The sequence below is a fragment of the Copadichromis virginalis genome, linkage group LG6, assembly GCF_057382275.1.
Source record: "Copadichromis virginalis isolate Kocher_CV1m ecotype Utaka linkage group LG6, C_Virginalis_male_GT1.1, whole genome shotgun sequence".
In the NCBI taxonomy this organism is placed as follows: Eukaryota; Metazoa; Chordata; class Actinopteri; order Cichliformes; family Cichlidae; genus Copadichromis; species Copadichromis virginalis.
The window spans coordinates 31144496-31165187 of record NC_140623.1 but is presented as its reverse complement, the minus strand read 5'-3'; the positions used below and the strand labels follow the sequence as shown (position 1 = coordinate 31165187).

Here is a 20692-nt window from a genome sequence, read left to right as displayed (position 1 = left end):
CACACACATACACACATGCAATCACACGCATGCAAGCACAGGGAAAAACAGCCACACAAACTACTTCCTAAATTTCTTCTCTTTGCCGCTTTGTGCCATTTATCCCCTATGCTCTCTTTGTTGATCTTTTTTTTTTTTGGTATTTCTTGTTTTTCTCTCCGTTACTTTTCTTTCCTTCGTTTTTAATGTCCTCCTGTGACTTTTTTTTCCTCCATCCTCCTCAATCCATCCAAAATATCCCTTCCAGCTTTCCTGTTCATCTTACCTGCCTGCTTTTCTCCATTTTTTCATCAATAATCTTCTGACAGAGCACAACATGCATTACCACATAAATAAATTCAGTTGAAAAAGTTGACAACACATGCTCTTGGCAGGTGGATATCTGAAAAAGGAAATGAAAAATGATCATTTCAGAATAATAAAACCAAGAGTTATTAATATATTTAAGGTAAAATAATTAAATAAATAAATAAAAATACCCTGCAGATTTTTTTTGAAAACCTATTATATCCTACCAGTTTCTAATAGTATTTTTTAAATGATTAGCTCTGTCTGTTTTTGGAAGAACTTGTGCATGTATTGTGCCTAAAGGACACATAATCCTAACAGGATAAACACTGAATGTCAAATAATGTATAAGACATAGAAGAAACAAGAAAGTTTGTCGCTGATCAATATGTAAGGAATTCACATAACTAACTGAAACCAGTGCTAATATAAGACAATACAAAAAAAAAAATACACCTCTACTCTATACCTCTATGAGTTTATTCCTATGGCAATGAGTTAAGGAGTATTTTAACATTACTGTCTACTCAAACTCTTGTTATATATGTAATAATTAGTGGAGATTTTGAAGGACTTTATATTCAGGTGCCATCTAGCTAAATGTTTAATACTGTCACAATGTCCCCTGTTGCCAAAATATAGCACTAAATAAGTGTTTTTGCAGAATATTATCGTGTCAATATGAAGCTGACCATCAACCCTTTGGATGTAAAATGTCATAAATTAATTATTTGGGGTGATTTTTTTAAGCATTAGGATATGAATTTTTGAGTTATGGCCCAAATTTCCTTTGTGATGCTACGGGGATGCCTGCAAAACCACTTTTTTTCACACCCCTAAATATCAGCATGTGTCAAATTGATAAGTTTAACTTTTGGTAATTGAAAATGTATTTGACACACTGAAATGAAGGAGTCAAAATTCAAAATTTGCCACAAAAGAGCTGCTTGATCCAGACACTAAAAGTTCAAACTGTAATTATAACAAAGAAGTTATTTGGTGTGTGCCATTAATTAACCTATAGGTGAATTTGTCATTTTCCTAGCTGTGGGATCAGCTATCTAGAAACCAAGCGAAAAAAGAACATCTGCTTGTACACCACTTGATGATACTAATAGAGGATGGAGCAGCTTACATGTTTGTTACTGTTACTGTGTTTTTTTCTAACCCAGGTGTCAAAACAGTGTCAGTCACTGGTGATTTAGGAAGAAAATGCCACTCTTACATCCACAATACGTGAATGAACCTAATGAGATAACCGTATACATTGTTTCTCATTTGTATTTTTTTAGTGATAAAGTGAGATTAACATTTGAAATGTGTTTGGCCCTGGGTGATTAGGTATGCAGCATCTTACAATTTTTAATATTACCAGTGGTTACATAAAGGTCACGAGATGCAAGGGTGGGGCAATTTCATGCTTACATAGTGATATGGTGATAAAGATGGCATTCTTGTACCCTTGTTCTAATTAGTTAGAGAAAAAAGAGAATTGAACAAAACCTGACTACTTTGTTACATGTATGATGTGTAAGTAAACAATTTCATGAGTCCTTTTTGAGATGAACGAAATTGTCCAGTCATTGTCCAGTCTTCCTTTATCCATCCAGGAATATGTTTAAAAATGTACACTGTGGCAATTCAAAAGCAATGAATCTGAAACTATGAACTAAATACACAAACCGAGTCTAACTGTGTTTCATATGAAGATCTTTAAGTTTCAAGTCATTTTAATGAAAACAAATATGGTGCTGTTCATGTGAATTCAAGACCTAGAAGCATTTCAAGCATTTTCACATGCTTGTGTGAGTCGTTTAAAGTACGTATATAATGGAAACAATTACACTGAAAAAAAGGGACTGGCCATCTCTTGGATTTATGTAAGCATCTTGCATGTATTTAACACAATTGCCTCATGTTTTAAAGTTAAATGTAACTATATAGTGTAAAAACTACATGATATGCAGAAAGGGTGTATTAAATTGTTCATATCATGTTCAGGTGAAGTAAGTCAATAAGATAGCAACGTTAAATCTCGTGAAACCACGCGTGATTTCATCTCGCGGGCTTTGGATCGTGGTTTAAAAAAGGCATCCATCTCAGTCAAGTCGAGCAGCCAACTCTACGTTTTTGGTATGTCTTGATTTTTTGAATTAATATTTACCATATTTCAGCCAAATGTAGTTAAACGTCTAGAGTGTCGCCATGTAACATGCTAAAAAAGAGCCGTTAGCTTATTTGCTGTTTTATCTGTTGTCAAAGAATTGGCGCTTTTTCATTTGAATTTGTCTTTGGCACAAGAGCCGTAATATCACATTAAACCTAATTACGAGGCACTCATAACATAATTTGGTTTTCTGTGTGAATAGATTTGCCAACTGACTCTTCAGTTACATTGTGTATTTACTGCACCGTGGTGTTAGTGAGATTTTGGACATTGAACAGCTTTAGCTAATATCATCAGCGGCATTATGCTAGCTTACATCCCTACCCCTCCTGCCCTCACCTGCTGTCCTTTTGTTTTTGTTTTTGTTTTTTTTGCTGCACATTGAGAGACGACCTCTATTCTGCATTTCACCAGGAGTCAGCTGATGGATTGTGGGTTCAAGGTGTTATGGTAAGAAAGTATATTCTATTTTCGTTTCTGTAACTTAATTATAATGGGTTTTTTATAATTATTAGGTGCATGCATACTCACCCTATTAATACAACTGAGAAATCCAAAATCTGCCATAGGTTTAACTTATACCTGTATGTATTGCCAGAAAGGTGATTACTGGACTCGCATTAATGCACACTTGAACTGAAATGAGGTTGTAACTTGTGGGTTGTTGGGTTGCAAATCAGAAACAAACATCTTTGGATTTTTTTTAATCCCATAAGATCTGGAAACACAGTTTTTATTCAACAAAACATTACTGATTAACCAAGCACAGTGCCTGCTGTTATTTCAAAATAATTTTATGTCATTTCAGATAAAATGCAGCATTCCAGTGCATCCCAACCATGCCTTTACAGTCAAGGTTTCTGACGGAGCTGAGTTTCTCTCTGACAGTCTGCTGAAAGTGTTTGCAAAGTGATCGGGGGAACAGGGCACAAAGCTAAAGGATGTAGCTGCCATTATGACAGTAAGAACTTTAAAATTCTTTAACTACAAAGTGTATATGTATTGCATTAGGTCAGTAAAATTTTTATGCTACATCCATTGAAACAGTCAACTATTACCTGTGAGTAATGATTCCACTAAAAGGATGCCATAATTTTCGTCATGCATTTACTGGCCCACTGAGAAAAATTTATCTTTTTTAAAAAATAAATGTTCTGGAAACTATATATCCATAAAGTTGATGTCAAACAGGAACTTTTGATATTGCTTTGTAGATGCTGGTGTTGCATGTTGACTGGTTTAAAAAGTCAAGAGTTTTTGTCTGGAATCATTTTCTTCTGTGCTACTGAAAAGTTCACAAATCTCTGTTTTCTTTGTTATAATAGTCAAGGATGACATTAATGCTCGGAGTCCCTCATCAAAGTGCTCCGCATCTGTGTGAAAGACAATTGCAACATCTTGGTGCAGGAGTTCATGGTGAGTGTTTTATGAGTAGATTGTGGATTTGCAACCTTTAAAAATGCATTTAGTTATCCACTTGATCCTCATTGGACTGGTTAGGACCAGTAGTCCTCTTTAATAATTTGAAGTTCACATGAGGCCTGGTAGTGAACTCGGCCGCCGGCCCTTGAGGCCCCACCCCCACCCCTGTATTAGGGGTCACATCAGTGTGAAAAAACTTTAAATTTGTCATTCTAATGAACAAAGGAAAATCCCACCAGTATTTACATTAGCTTTTGTTTGAAAAAAAAAAAAAAAAAGACCAACTGACCAACAGCTAACCAAATTGTGGGGCTGAAAGTCTAAATTCTAACATCTTCTGAGTGACATAGCCTGGATTTCTGATGGGCCGGTGTCTTTCTAACAAAAACTAATGTAAAGCATTTGAAATTATTATGTTTTTCACTCTCTCTTAGAAACTCTGTTAGACCATGAATGGCAGCATGGCAGGCCACTCTTTGGCTATAGCTATTTACTATGTTGCTTGCATTGGTTTAAATTACTCTAACATTAGAACTGGTAGATTCAAAAGAAATGAGTTTAAAAAGGAATCTTAAAGAAATGTTTTGTGTTTAACCAGGACTTGACTGAGGCCACTGCACAGATTGAGAAAACCACAATGAACATCTGTCTCCAGAGATGCGCCAGGCAATGACTTTTCTGATGTTGTTCTTCAAGATCTGGATAACGTGACCTTTGCAGTAGCCATGCTGTTTGGACCTTTTTTATTCCTTCAATATGAGTTACCCATCACAACTCTGCTACACTTTTGAGGTGATTCAATGGGTGGTAATGGAGTTGGATGCAACTCAGCTCTCAAGAAAAGCTCACAACTAAGACAAAACTGCTCCTGCAACGAAGCTCACTGTTATGCATGTGAGGTGACCAGCTCTAGGTGAGAGGACATTTAAATCTCACACTTGTTCTGCTGCATTTTTGAAGCTCAATTCCAGGAACGGATCGCAGGGTTCATTTTTATATACACTGCAACTGCCATGAGGACGAGCTGTTTTTTGTTGTTGTTTGTTTTTCCTTTTGCTCTGTACAAGTTCTGTTTGTCTGTTTGGCAGCATTTTTAAATTTCTCTTTGTATTTTTTCTTTCTTTTACTAGTGAAGAGATGTAGCGTGAACAGTTATACAGTCTAAATATCCCATATGGGTCGTGTGAAATGGTATTTTCAGTTTCATTCAGTTGAAGTAAAGAACGTTGAATATTTCTAAGTGTGCTGTTTTGAACCAAGATGTCACAGTATGATCAGTGCTGTAATTTTTGACAGTCACTGTATCAATGTTATTTTTGCGTCTCTTGAATAAAGTTTTTGACCTGCAAGTGCTAATTTCTTTAGTTATTGGGGTAAAATGGGTAGTGTTAATAGGAAGGTGTTTGCCAATTCAGTAACCTAATTTAATGTTAATGGAAACTAACATTACCTCAAATTGTTTAGTTATAATTGTTGTTTAACTGAATCTTGATGTCAGAGGCCTTAAATAGAATGTTTTGTATTGTTCTTTCCCAACATTTTTCAAAAGAAACAGTCTAATTTCTTTGCTGCGATTGATTCCAGAGAACACGGAAGAACTGACATTATTTAACTGTTGATTTATATAGATTCAGTAGAGGAGTAATGTCAGTTTAATTCTTTACCTACTGCAGTGAAATTAGACATGTTGTTTTGAAAGGTTACTGGTGGATGCCAGCAACCATCTTGGAAGAGAACAATACAATCTGTTATAAGGCCTCCATTTGAAAATTGTGTATTTGATACTAGAATATAATAGCAAAATGTAATTTGAAGATAACATGTAGTATTTAAGTGACCAAGTAGTATTGGGTAAAAGTTATTGAATCGTGTTGGGATAACGTGAGAAAATTGTGAAGGATTAAAATATTCCAAGAGCTCAAATTACTTCATCAAAACATGTTTAAGTCACATTTTATCAACACAAATTGCACAGGTTTATTGAACATTAATAAATTGTGTTAATTTAACTCAATTGTTTAAGTTGCTGCCAAAGCAAAACATCTGTGTGCAACAAATGTCCACCATTGAATTAAGTAAATCCAACAACATATTTTTTTCAGTGTAGGTATGTATGAAAACATGAAAAAATTAAAAGCTAGCGAGAGCTAGTAATCATGCATAAGAGCATAAAGTCACACACATTTACACAACATTGGTTTATTGCTAAGAGGCTACCAGTAAAATAGACGGGCACAAGAGAAGAACATTTACATCCAATTTTCAAACACACACATGAAATGTATACAAAACAAAAGCCACACACGGAAATAAAAACAGCACCAGGCTGTTGTGGAAAATAGCACAAAAATCAAAAACTGGAAGACAGCAAAGATATAGGTTGACCACATTGTTAAGCTTTACTGGATCTAATTATATGAAAAAACCGAAGTGACAAAACCTTCTGAAGGGTTCAAGCAAGTATACATTTTTTGACTGACAACTAAGCCGGCAGAGTCATAGAGATACAACATAAAGACACTCGCTCTATTAGTTGGTGCTTTACAAGACAAGGAATAGACCATGTAATGTCAGCAAGACTATTTTAACCACCCCACCACTTTACATTTAAACTGGCCCATCTTGACACTTCCAGGCAAGTTAAGCTCTTCACTGCTGCAGTCTATCTGACAAAGCTAACGGGCAAAATTGCATTAAGTCAGTACACTTTCCCCTGGTGGACATTTCCGTGTCTGCCCATTAAACATGACGAGACAGAATATGTGTCCATGCCTTATGCTTTCAGCAAAAAAATGTGTGTAGCAGCTAACACTCTGTGGCTTTTTATGTCTGTGTGTAGTTTGCTGTTAGTTAGGACCTTTTTCTAAAAGGCATTTTTATATGAGTCATGAGTATTTTCACCAATGAATATGAAAGCAGTGTGATGAACATTACTGTCAGTTCACTTACACACAAGAAGAAGGCAACCGTATCCCTTCATTTATTAGCAAAATTAATATTGAATGTCGGACAGTGGCTATGACCCTTTGTTACATCTGTTACAATTACTAATTTATGTAATGATTAGGTATGTTCATCAAACATGTTGGCTCAGCAGCATGCTGCCACATGGCTATAATCATCCAAGTTATTGGCCTAATTAGCATTGGTGAGATGACTGTAATGAAAATCATTCTCTCTGCCAGTTCTGGAGATCACTGAAGTACCAAACTAATTCTGAGGAGTGTCTGAGCATGTGAGGACCTACGAAACATTTGCTTTCTTGTAGGAATATCCACATCCGTCACTGTCATCAGAGCACTGATTTATATTTTTCATGCCTGGGAAAACAGGTCTTCATCCCAATATTTATAAATATGCTCCTATTAAATAGGTATTGCTATAACAAACTATACCCAGTTTTCTCTAAATTTGAGCAAATTTAGCAGTGCATTAGAATTACACCACTAAATTACAAACAACAAATATGAACAATGAAATACTAAGTTGTTTTGCTGCTGCGATAAATAAGCTCTACTTTGAAATGCTTGGCTAAACAGAAACACCTTCATATAATTATGTAATACAAAGTATAAAGAATTAAAAAACAGTCCTACTATTAGTGAGGCTAAATGTGGAAATACATTTTGAGGAAATATTGCTGTTCGGCAAGCAAAATAGCGTCCTGTTATTTTGTTCATACTGATCTCTTTATTTGTCAGACACAACTAATCGAAGCAGGGATGGAAAAAATGTAGTACTCATATATGTTTTTTATATATGTTTGTTTTTATTTAAGCAACAATGCTGAAAGAATAAAATTTGACTAAAATTATGAACACACAAATATTTTAGCTTTAATTTCCTAATGGAATAGACAGTGCATTAACTCCATTTTTTTTTGTCTTTTTTCATTTCTTGCATATATTGGAAGCATGAAGGAGATATGTGTAAACTGCAAGGGAGAGGAAAAAACAGCATATGAAAGAAGAGGGCATAAAAAAGCTGGCAGAAAGGAGATGACAACAGGGCTAGATGAGGACAGAGATATAGCGCACATGGCACAAACTCAAACACACCCACCCACACACACAAACACACACAGAGTACCCCAATGTTCCAGCTCATTTCAGTACATTCTGACAACAGAGAGGCTCCAGAAGCATGTGGTCTCACACTGGTTTCACATCCATGGGAAACAAAATCAAAAAGCCAATTCACTTGCAACACTGGCCAAATATAAACTTTCCTATGTGCGAAAGAACCAAACAATATAATATATATAATATATAATATAATACTTATAATTTAAGTAATGATCTTTTCAGGTTAGAGAAGCCATGCATGGTCCTTTAGCTCTAATTTCCTTGCAATGTTCATTATAACTGAAAGTAGTTCCTTTACTTCACCTGTATTGCTTCTTATCCTGCAAAAAAGAAAAAAGAAGTAAAAACGTATTTCTTGCCTTTCTTTTACATCAGCACTTTTTATTATTAATACGATCTTGTTTATATGGCCTTTGATTTTTTTTAGTTTAACAGGATTGTATGTTGAGTGAGAAGATGATGTGTAGCAAAAGCTGCTGATTTTGACGTTATGGATCAGTTTACAGAGGTTTTACTGTGTATGAAAGAGGTGTGTAACCTCACTGAGAGCACAAATACAACCATCAGTAGGAATCAAATGGATGAGTTAACACTTCTTTTCAGGGCTGTTTGTTCTTTGAAACATAGCAGAAACGTGAAACTGGCTTACACTCCTTGCGAAAGACATGATAGTGACATGATAATTAAAGACCGATGAATGTGTATAAAGAAGCATTTTTCAGTTTTGAAAACTATAACTGTATCATCTAAAATATATAAAAAAAAAACATGTTTTGGTGAAAATAAATATTTTTGAGGTACTAATATATAACTGCTTAAAGTACTGTTCAAAACTCTTGAGCCACCCCTTACTTCTACATGATTTGATTTCAGTGATCCAGACTTTATGATATTTTTAATTGGTTTTGAAGAATCATGCGCCAACCTTTGTAGAGGTCCAGTCTTACCTCAGTACCTGAGCATTTTTAAAGAAACTAATTAAATTTTTTAAATTTTTGTTAAGGTTTGTTAAGCCTATTAACACTGACCTATAAATCATTCAAGTATAAAAAGTTATCTACACATAACAAGCTACTTTTCAAAGAACAAATTTTAAATTGTATCTTTAGGCACTTTGTTACTAGCAGCCACTGAAACGCATAACTCTTTCACATTTCTCTAATTGAATCTACAAAAAAATGCCAAAGATAACACAGTTTGACAGGCATAAAATTGTACTTTTACCACATTAATGTAATTCCTAAAGAGCTATTAGCTGAAATCTTGGCATATCTCAGCTTGGTGCGCAGTCTGTACATAAAAAACCTAAGGCAACTGGAAAAGCAGAACAAAAGAAGGAATGGCCGGTCTGAAAACTATTTGCAGCAGATAAAGAGTATCTGAAATTCATGCCTTTAAGGAAGGGGGAAAAACTCAGCAAAAATCTGACACTGAACCTGAGAGATGCATCTATTGTTCACTGGAGCCTCATCAGAAATGGTGTCAGTGGAAGAGTGGCTGTCAAGAAGACATTCTTAAGGGAGAGATGCAAGGAGAACATGCTGAGGTTTGCCAAATTAGGCCAAAAATGAGTGGCAATCAGTGGCGGCATGTCTTATGGAGAATAAATCCAAATTTGAAATTCTCATTAAAGAACACAGAAGTGGTCAGTAGAGAGGTGCAACAGTGAGTGACTACAGTGAACTGTAAAACACAGCAGAGGTTCTGTCATGGTTTAGGGATGCATTTTACCCAGTGGCATTAGGGACCCTATCAAAACAGATGGAATAATGATGAACGCAGCAAATAACCATCCAATTTAATCCACTGTGCAATTCCATCTCTAAAGCATTCCATTGGTATCAGTTTCACTTTTCAGCATGACAAAGATCCTAAACACTGGCAATGCAGAAAAGAAGATAAAATAACACATAGTGGAAGAGCCCAGATCTCAACATTATTGAAGCAGTGTAGGACTGTGTTGAAAGAGACAAGAAGCCTGGAGAACTATTCCTGAAGACTACTTAAAGAAATTACAAGAAAGCTTGCCCAAGATAGTTCAGACTGTCCTAAAGAATAAAGCTGGTCAAACTAAACACTGACTTTCAATCTCTTTACTGTTTCACTTTGCCGTACATAATATGTTTCCATTACCATTTGCATATGTTTTTTTTAAAGCGCTACATCTATGACGTACACAATTCCCTAATTCTATGTTTCTCTTTCTCTTTGTTTCCTCTTTGTTTTGTCCTTAAAAAAAAGTTTGTCCCTCAATGTATCAAAAAGAACATAATATTGGTAGGAAAGAAGAGCATGTATATGTGCATCCTACCATAGAAGTTGGGAAATTACAGTTAAAACAGTCAAACAAATAAACAAATTATCATGAAATTATCAATCCAAAGAGTCTCAATTTCCCTATTGCTTGGTTCAGAGTGATAACATAGAATGTGACAAGTATCTGTCACCAAATGGATGTTTGATTTTTAATTAATTCGCCTCCTCTCTGTTTTTAGTCCCCCCCCCCCCCCTCCCTGTCTTTCCATCCTGCATTAAAAAATAGCAAAAGCTTGGCAGATAGGAGATAAGGTAGGGCTGCAGGGCTTGCAGCTGGTACCCTGGATGAGGGCCTGGCGCAAGACAAAAAAAAGAGCAGATAGAGAGAGAAAGGACATTGAGAAAGAATGGAAATTGGAGATGGACAGATGGAGGGAAAAATGAAATAGTGGCTAAAGGGAGAGAGAGATAATGATGATGAGACTTCAGCTGGGCAGCATAGAGCTACTGGCTGGATAGAAGTGAAACTGATTGGGTTGAGAGAGTTATGGAGGGTGAAAAGAGGAAGAGAAAGCGAGACAGAGAGGTTGGGCAGCAGATGGGTACACCCTAATACTCTCAGCTGACCACTTGGTTTTCATTAAAGAGATTTTTGGGCACAAAAGAGAGGCACAGAGATGGACAAAATAAAGAAGCAAGAAGTGAGAATTGTGGCTGTACTTTTGTTATTTCCTTGGTACATTTTGATTTTGTTGGAAATATTACGAAAAGCTTGTCTCCACCCATCTGTCTACATTCCTGGTCTGCCTCACTCACTATTCCTGAGTGCTAAGGGCTTATTAATCAGCTACTTACTATTCAAACAATGCAGTAACACTTTGAAGGATCTTTCCAGGTTAACACCTGTGTCCTCATCATGGCTTAGACCTAAATCAACTAATTAGTTTATCAGTAGTTGCTCATTACACCTCCAGCAGACAAATAGTTGCAGAATCAAATCATAATTTCAAACAAACATCTAACTTTCACTTTCGGACATTCCACCCCATCCAAACCCATACACCTCTTCCTCAAACCCACCACCAAAAGCTGTAAGAGCCACACACTGTCATATTGGCTGTATGTGTTTGGCTGTCATCCTGGACGTCTGTCTTTCTGTGGTCAAAATGTGCCAGACTGGACTGGATTCACCCAATTCCAGGGTCAGCAACATACAATACATCACAGACCTCTCGCTATCTCTCTCTCTGTGCTTCTTCAGGCTGTACTCTCCCCTTCATCTATCTTGTACAGCGGCTGTCTCCTCCTTTCACTATCTCTGACTACAAATGCAGCCCAGCTCAGGGGGAACTTCATGCTCTACATTGCCTCCTTTCCTCTCTGCCTCCATGACTCACTTTTCTTACGCCTTAGCCTCTGCTCTTAATTTTTCTTGTTTTGCACCATCATCTCTTTCGGTTTACCATGTGTTTCTTGCCCTCTTGTTCTTTTCCTCACTCAACCTGTATTGGCTTCCCTCCCACCTTCTCTTGCTTTACTCCATCTTTCTCTCACCTTCTCCTTCTGTTTTCTGTCTACTTGCCAGCAGAGCCCCGGGGTTAAAACATGCTGTCATCCACTGGATTGGTAGTTGTGTGCAAGTGTGAGTGTGTGCCTGTGCATATGCATGTTTTTTGCATGCATTTGTGTTTTGGATAAAATTAGTGCGTTATTACAGAGTCAACATCTCTAGTGTCCTGTATGCTACTTCTGCATCCATTTTATATAAAGCTTCATAAACCGTGTAAGAGGTACCAGTATGTGTGTGTGTGTGTGTGTGTGTGTGTGTGTGTGTGTGTGTGTGTGTGTGTGTGTGTGTTTACCAGTCTAAAATTTTGTGTGTTGTTTCTCTATGCACAATATCATGTAAACATACTTCAAAGGTGTCATTTGGGGTGTTCGTTTAATCTTTTAATATATGGTATATAAGTGTTGTAATCATTAGGTGACATGACACGCAGTCCTGCCAATAGCATTTCAGTATTTAATAGTTGGAGGAAGTAGGATGCCAAGAAATTTGGTTATGCCCCAATAGAAGCAAAGGAAGTGACTTTTAACATGTTTTGTTAGCTTCATTGTTAGAACTTTTAAAAGCGTGATTGCCACTTAAACAGCACATGCTAGCTCACTGACTTGCTCTTAATAACGTCACTGTATGTTAGGCAGGTGCTTTCCGTTGCTTCCTTATTTCCAAGAGGTCACCACAGTGGATGGATTCATATTTTTATTTGGCAAAGATTTTATGTTGGTTGCCCTCCCTGCCTCCCATTTATTCTAGTCTGTCATCACCCTCAGGCGGTAACAATGTATAAATAACTACAACGACCAGTGTCACAGTGTTCGTAACTATTCAGAGAAGGATAAAAAAAACTCCAAAATGCTAATTTATTAGTGTTCTTGGAATCATCAGTCCATCAAGTTTGACTGATGTGACAACCAAAGGAGCATTTTATAGGTTAATTTCACACATAGCCATCTAATAGCACCCTCATTTTTTTGACTCACTACAACAAAGGTTAAAGAACCCTCTTTTTTAGTGAAAAGCGATTTTTTTTTAAGTTTTAAATGACAACATTAAACTCGGTCTTGACACATAAACATAAGTTTAATCACAATCTGTACCCAGGTAGACACACATTTTCCATCAGCACACATCCTAAAATGCTTCAGGCGCACACTCAGTCACACACACAAACGCACAGATGCCCCCCCAACACACACACACACACACACACACACACACACACCATGATTAAAGACCAAGGCCATCTGGCGCTGTAAAACAGAGCGAAGGGAAAGCACCCTCATGGATGCTGATGCAAGCCTTGAGACATGTCCTTTGTATCCTCTCCTTCCTTCCTTAGTTCTTTGCTTCCTCTTTTTCTCCCTGTATCTTCCTTCCTTTGCTCATCCTTCCCTGATTAAACACCATCTTTAAAACAAATTATTCATATTTTCTCATGTTTTGGAACGGATGTCAGAGATAACCTATGTACCCACCAGGTATCACTTTTCAGCCAGCAGCACTAAACAGATGCTCAGCGAGATTGCTGGTACTAGCTTCTGCTGTTGCTATGAGACTAATGAAAATGTGTGAAGCACTCAGCCTTTCACTAAAAGTTAGAATATTATTCATACTAAAACACTAACACTGTTGAGATTTTGCATTTAAAACAACAGAAAGATGAAGATGAAAACCCAAAGTTCCCACGAGGAAGCAGTTCAACGGGTATGTGGAAATCAGATGTTTTAAATGAGCTACTCAAGCTTTCAATTTACGGGATGATTTATGCTCCTACCTTCACATATGGCCACGAGCTGTGGCTAGTGACTGAAAGAGAAAGATAACGGAGACAGGATGGGCAAATCGGTCTTTGAGGAGTGTGTCAAAGCCGTTGGTGTTCTGCATCAAAAGGAGCAATCCTGTTGTTCAGGCATTTGACTGGGATGCCACCTGGATACCTCCTACATGATAAGGTAGGAGGTATCCTACCTTATCATGGGAGGATGCTTTTGGGACAAGACATGCTGCTAAGATCATGTCTCTGGGAAGGCTTAGGAGGACTTCGGCCTGTGCTGGAAAAAGTGGAAGCAGTGAAATGCAGTTACTGCTGCTTCTGTGACATAGACCTGGATGAACAGCAGAAAATGGACTGATGCATGCACCAAGCTCAGGTGCAATGCACTTATAACAATGATTATCGAGATATAATTTTTTGTTTTGTTTAGCCTTTGTGTGTTTATTTTGCATTTCATTGCAGCTGAAAAAAACAAACAAATAAAAATATATCTGTTCCACTTTGGACTTTTTGTTTTCCCTAAAGAAAATCATTTGAATGTGGCAACAACAAGGGCCACGGTTCGTTGAGATAATAATTTTTGTTAGTATGATGAAAGGCAGAGAGAGTCGGTACTCAGCATGGTTCCAGAAGACTAAAACACTAACAAAAAAAAAAGGAATTATTGACAGTTAAAAGAGGATCAGCTGCACTTATTTATTTCAAAGTTGAATAATAACAGCAAAAGTTATCACAAGTAAACAGCATAATTTAAGAAAAGCAAATCCAAATGATCACAAACGGTAAAAACATACTATTTTCAAGTCACACTTAAAAAGCTTAGATGTCTGTCACTTGGGTCATAACAGCTTTGAGCAGTTCTGACTGACATGTTTGCCATAGCTTTCAGTCTCTTATCAAAAGTATTTTAAAGCATTACCATATGATTGTTATTTGACTCATTCATTAGTTAAGGTCTGTGCAATGTACAGCCGGGGTCAGGCATTTTTCGTACACTCATCAGGTATGTCATGGCAAGCTCTGAACTGTTGTTTTTCCAGGGTGAAATGATTGTACAACATATGTCTTTACTGACTTTTACAAAAACAAGAATTGAGTGCACAAGTTTGCATTTGTTTTGGATATATCATTGGAGTGTTTCTGGCATAACTTGACAATCTTCTTTAGTGTGAATTGTAAAATAAAATTCAAATTCAAATTCAAAAATTCAAATTTTATTTGTCATGTACACAGTCATACACAGTACGATATGTAGTGAAATGCTTGGACAACTGCTCGTGACCTAAAGAAAACAAAAAAAGGAAAAGGCTATGAATAAGATAGGAAATAAATATGAAAAATTAAAAAGGGTAAATTTAACTAGGAAGGAATAGAATATAAATTAAGGTTAAAAATGAAATAACTGTACAACACAAATTAGAATGAAGGGTAAATTTAACTGGGAAGAATAAGATAAAGATAAATATATAAATTAAAGTTGAAAATAAAATAACTGTACAACAAAATACACAATACACAATATAGAACTATATAAGAATGTATGAAGAAATCTAAATATAAATAAATATATACACAATAACAGCAGCTGTACAAGTATTAACCGGAAATGAAGAATATAGTGACCAGTGTTGTGCAAAACCAAAGTCCAGAAAGTCCAGTGTGTGTGTAAGAACTGTATGTGTGGGTCAGTACTGTGTGGTGGTGTGATTGAGAGACCGTATCGCCTGCGGGAAGAAGCTCCTCCTCAGTCTCTCTGTGTTGGTCTTCAGGGAGCGGAATCGCTTTCCTGACCTCAACAGAGAGAACAGTCTGTTGTTGGGATGGCTGAGGTCCTTCACGATCTTCCTGGCCTTGGTCCAGCACCGCCTGCTGTAGATTGAGTGCAGGTCAGGGAGCTCGGAGCGGATGGTGCGCTCAGCTGACCGCACAACCCTCTGTAGAGCTCGTCTGTCCTGCATGGTGCTGTTCCCGAACCAGGTTAAGATGTTTCCCGCCAGGATGCTCTCTATGGTGCACGAGTAAAAGTTCCTGAGCACCTTGGAGGGCAGTTGGAAGTCTCTCAAGCGTCTGAGGTGGTAGAGACGCTGTCGGGCCTTTTTCACCACGGTGTTGATGTGACAGGACCATGACAGGTCCTGCGTGATGTGAACTCCGAGGTATTTGAAGCTGTCCACTCTCTCCACTGGGCACTCGTTGATGACGGGGGTCTGGTAGTTCCTCTCCTGCTTAGTGCTGAAGTCCACTATCAGCTCCTTTGTCTTACTGACGTTTAGAAGGAGGTTGTTCCTCTGGCACCAGTTCTCCAGATTCCTAATCTCCTTCAGGTAGGCCGTCTCGTTGTTATCAGAGATCAGGCCCACCACGACGGTGTCGTCAGCAAACTTGATGATGGTGGTGGAGCTGGTAGTGGCCACACAGTCATATGTGTACAAAGAATACAGCAGAGGGCTCAGAACACACCCCTGGGGGGCTCCAGTGCTGAGAGTGGTGGAGGCTGAGACATGTCCGCCCATCCTTACTGCCTGTGGTCTGCCAGTTAGGAAGTTGAAGATCCACTGACACATAGATGAGCTGAGTCCCAGATGCTCCAGCTTGGTGGTGAGTGTGGAGGGAATTATGGTGTTAAATAGAATAAATAGAAAAATAAGTGCATACTATATTACCAATAATAATTTATATATAATAAATTAAAATAACAAGTGGTGGAGATTTTTTTCAAACCATTCCTTTAGGTAAAGAAATAATAAAACACTATGAACAGCTCACTACACATAACAATTTATTAACGGAAAATTATGCATAAAATATCAAAAGTAAAATGAATAATTCTTCAGAAAAATGTAATTCATCAGTGTTAAATAGATTAATATCACTGCTGCATGTATTTAAGACAAAGCCCATTTTAAATAATTTATTTTTTAGTGTTTAAGGTTCAGCATCATACTCTATAAATCACGTTTGTGGTGACGGTTCTGTGAGGGATACGTATCTCTGAAAAAAAAAAAAAAAAACACAGTTATTCATGCACTTAGAAACACAGGTCTACAACTTGATTTTTTAAGCATATTAAAAGCAAATATTAATAACAAAGAATTCAGCTGGATTAAAATGGTTGATCCATGTGTGACATGGTTAACTGTCAATTTTCACAGGGGAATTAAAATATGAATAGAAATGTTGGCAAACCAGCTGATTAAACTTATTACATGCTAATCTGAAAGTGCTGCTAAGCCTGCTCCTGGTCAACCTGCCTATTTTATTAGACTGGACGTGTTCAGAGTTACTTTTCCCTCCCATCATGGTCAGAGCTTTCCTTGTTAATGTCCTAGAGTAGGTATTAACAACTCCACCTTGTTCCGGGCTTAAACCTTGGGGGTTCCTGGGTTTTCCTAAATGTCCGAACCAGTTTCCTCTAATCTGAGGGTGACAGTTTAGGTCTTTTTCCAGACCTTGGTAACACATCCAAATACATTGCACCGATGTAAAGTTGTTTGCAATAGTTTAGTGATGTCAGAGAGAAATTACCAGTTGTTCTCAATCATGATCACTAAGAAGAAGCTAATAGGCCTCGTCCTTGTCAAGTTAAAATACACTGTGGAAACTTCAGTGCCACTTACTAAAAAATTTAAGTGAATGTATGTATACTTCTGACCCTCTGCAGATTATCTGATTACAAACGTTTCCACCTAATTCACATTTTTTTTTGTTATGTTTTGCTTTTTTATTTTTAAATCTTCACAAAGTGCGGATTGCAATGAAAGCAGAGCCATCAACAGCTTCCCTCTCACACTGGTCTTCCTGTTAGTTTACAATGAAACATGAGAGGTTTATCCACAATGTGCAAACCACCAGAAAAAAGCTGCTAGCCTCTCAGGTTACTCAGCCCAAGGCATTGTTGATGGGAAATAGACACGCCCATGAAATGGAGAAAGCAACAGCTTCTTATGGGCACGAAACAAGCTGAGATTTCAGTGACAATTGTGAACTGCAACCAATAAAAGGAAGGAATATAAAGAATGGATGTAAACAGGAAAGGAGCTTTCTGACACCACTGTCTGAGATTAAAAGTTAAACAGAGAGACCACTTTGTTTTAATTTACGTTTAATTAAATTTATGTTTTATTATATATATATTTTTTTTTATATCAAGAACAAAATATAGTCTTTCTGCATTTAAAGGAACTGCTTTAGTACAATAGCCACTTGTTTTTCTCCTGACCACTGTGCTCTCGGAAGAAAATTGTGTTCTATATGACCACACTGCTTTGCATTGTATACAGATGGTTCTCTCATACACATTTTAACCTCCTGTTGATAATCCCACTAGTGATACTTTTTCTTCCTAAAAAAAAAACCACACACTGCAGAACCTATGCGTCTCTAATTTAGGGTACATTGCATTTTAATATGCCAAGCTATATGCTAATCACGAGGAATGTGATAGTGAACATCTACTTAAATGCAAACATAGGACCCCCCATCTGTCCCTGAGGCAAAAGAGGAGGAGATAATTTGCATGATTAATTACCTATACCTAACAAGCATTGGCAATGTTCGTGGCACCTCAAATAGCGTGCTGAAATTTGTGTCTATGTGTTTGCAAGCATTTTCCAGACTTTATAGTCTAGTCAGGCACGGATCAAAATGCAACTATGTAGTCATATTTTATTGTCTGTAAGAAAAAGAACCTGAAAAAGTTCGTTTTAATTCAGTTTCAACATTTTCAACAATGATCACTGCATGGAAGTTTTGAGTCAGTTTGAATACCATGGCCAAAAACATCTGAATAATAAGGCATATCACATAACTCTTATAACTGCTGACTCTCATTTAAACTAAAATGCTCTATAACCATAGAATCGGTAAAATGATCATAGATGAAACAGTATCCAGTGTTGTAATCCACTTATAGGAGTGGAGCATTTTAAGAAATGCAGAAACTGCTCGAGGATCCCAAAAATAAAAAGGTCCTAAAAGTTACAAAAGTAATGATTAGTCCACTTATGTGTACAGTATTATGAACATCGGGTTTTCATGTTTGTGTGTTTTTTGGAAAATTACATAAAGATTTTTTTTTAATTCAACAGATTTATGTAATTATCTGACATTCTTTCATTACTGTCATTTTCTTCTTATTTAATCTGTCTGTTGAATGAACGATATCCGAATGATACTGCAATTTTCAACTGGCATGCCTAAATAAAGCATATCTATTACCCTAAAGCTGAAATGCATATTTATGAAGCTTAGGAACCTCCACTGCTTCATTTAACATGTAATGGAATAACGTTGTGTAAATATATATTTTATTATTATAGAAAAGCCTAAACAATATCTTAAATGCTTGAAGTTGCTTAAGAGTGTGTCCACCATTAACTGCATCTAGCTCTGGTAGGGTTGCACCAATTAAAAAAGAAAGTACTGTACTTGAAGATGATATTCTTTAGCTTTGAATGCAAGTGTCAACACAAGAAGTGATTCACAGTAAAGTGCTTATTAGAAACCTTTAATTGGAGATTATGTATTGGAATTTCGGAGCAGGACCACGCCTCCAAAAATGCTCCTTCTGGTTATCATCTATATAGGTTCCCCCAGTTCTGCAAGCTGTTCATTCTCGTTTATGTGCCCCACCGTCGCTCCCTCCTTGTTCTCAATTCTTTAATTTCTTCACTCCTATGTAGTACACGGGAATCTGCCAGGCCCGTGAGCTGTCGTCAGTCCCCTTCGAGGCCTTCCCCAAACCGCAGCTCAATTCATGTCCAAGTGTTCACCTTTACCTACTAAAATGCTGTCAAACCTAAAATGAGGATGTGGGCCCAGCTAGTGAAAGTCAATATTATTCAGTGACTAGGTCCTCAGTTAAACTTTTCATACTTCAAAGCAACCAGTTGATAAGCTAGTGTTAAGTACATTAGAAAGTAACTAGAAAGTAACAAACCATCTTGCTTCTAAGCAACACATGATGATTGAATGATTGGTTGTGCAACCTAAGGAAGCACTGAAAGTTTAACTTTTTAAAGTTTAAAGTCAGACAGAGCAACCATGATTAGAAATGCGATGCACAGAAGCGATAAAAGGGAGAAATATGGGTTTAAAACAGAACAAAAAAAGTTAGTGATACCAGCAGCAATCTACCCTCTCACTCACTTTGAAACTGACTAGGAGCATATGGGCTTCTTCATTACCTGTAATATGACATAATAGCAACTTCCACAAGGGGTGCGCAAATGTGTCTGTGTGTAAGTGCATGCAGCTGTGTATAAGTGCTAGCCAAAATGACTAACCATGTGTGCATAATATTGTGTTAGGTTTCTTCTATAAATGACTGTTTACATACACACTGCTTCTATATGCACAGGTGTGTGTGTGTGTGTTATAGTAATGGACTGCACCACGATGCCACTGTTGTGATTAGGCAGCAATCAGAGCAGAATAAGCCATAGATATGAGCTATCAAAAGGCACACACCATGGAGAGGACATTGTCATACACTCTCACTGAGATATAATGGCTTTCATGTACATAAGCCGCGGATTCAATTTCATTTATGCCTGTTTATTAACACTCACACATGCTGACATAAACACATGAGTGCATGCAGTGAATAAGTGGCATACATATTGTCAGTAAATGTCAAAACTATGACAGAAAGACTGGGAAAATATTGTAATGTGTTTTACAGAAAATCAATTCTAAATAATTTATCCACTGCTGTCTTTTGGGAAATTAGTAAGGAAAACTGCACAGATCCATATTTAGCTTGAAGCTTTGTTGTAGGATCAATGACAATTTGGAGATTTCTTACAAAAATACCCAGACAGGCCACCTTAAAGTGACATTATGCTTTCACAGATAAAATGTATAAAGTGAAACATGACAGAAAATAAAAACAATCGCTTTTATGGTGTAGTTTGAATTAAGTGCCTGAGTTAAAGAAGACATAATTTAGTGAGATGTCTCTGATGAAATCCTAGTCTGCAACTTGTGATGAGCAGTAGTGAGTGTGTGTCTACATTGTAAGTTATAACTGTGTGACTGATCCTGAAAGTTTGCTTAATGTGACAGATGGAGTCTGAAAAGTTTATCGTAGACCTTTAGGGGTGGAATGTGTAAAACATCTTTATCTTTCAGAGATC

At 37.1% G+C, this 20692-nt stretch overlaps 1 protein-coding gene and 1 long non-coding RNA gene across 3 annotated transcripts in view; one reads left to right on the top strand and one right to left on the bottom strand.

The window, feature by feature from the left end:
* LOC146708102 (zeta-sarcoglycan-like) overlaps nucleotides 1-20692 on the bottom strand; it is a 379840-nt gene that overhangs the window by 194744 nt on the left and 164404 nt on the right. The gene's annotated exons all lie outside the window — the stretch shown is intronic.
* Nucleotides 2135-5112, top strand: LOC146708104 (uncharacterized). Of its 2 annotated transcripts, XR_014920918.1 has the most exons (5): nucleotides 2135-2421; nucleotides 2842-2905; nucleotides 3264-3416; nucleotides 3781-3871; nucleotides 4476-5112. It is a non-coding gene; the product is annotated as an uncharacterized LOC146708104 (long non-coding RNA). The 2 variants fall into 2 exon arrangements; XR_014920917.1 differs by having other exon boundaries at nucleotides 2135-2905.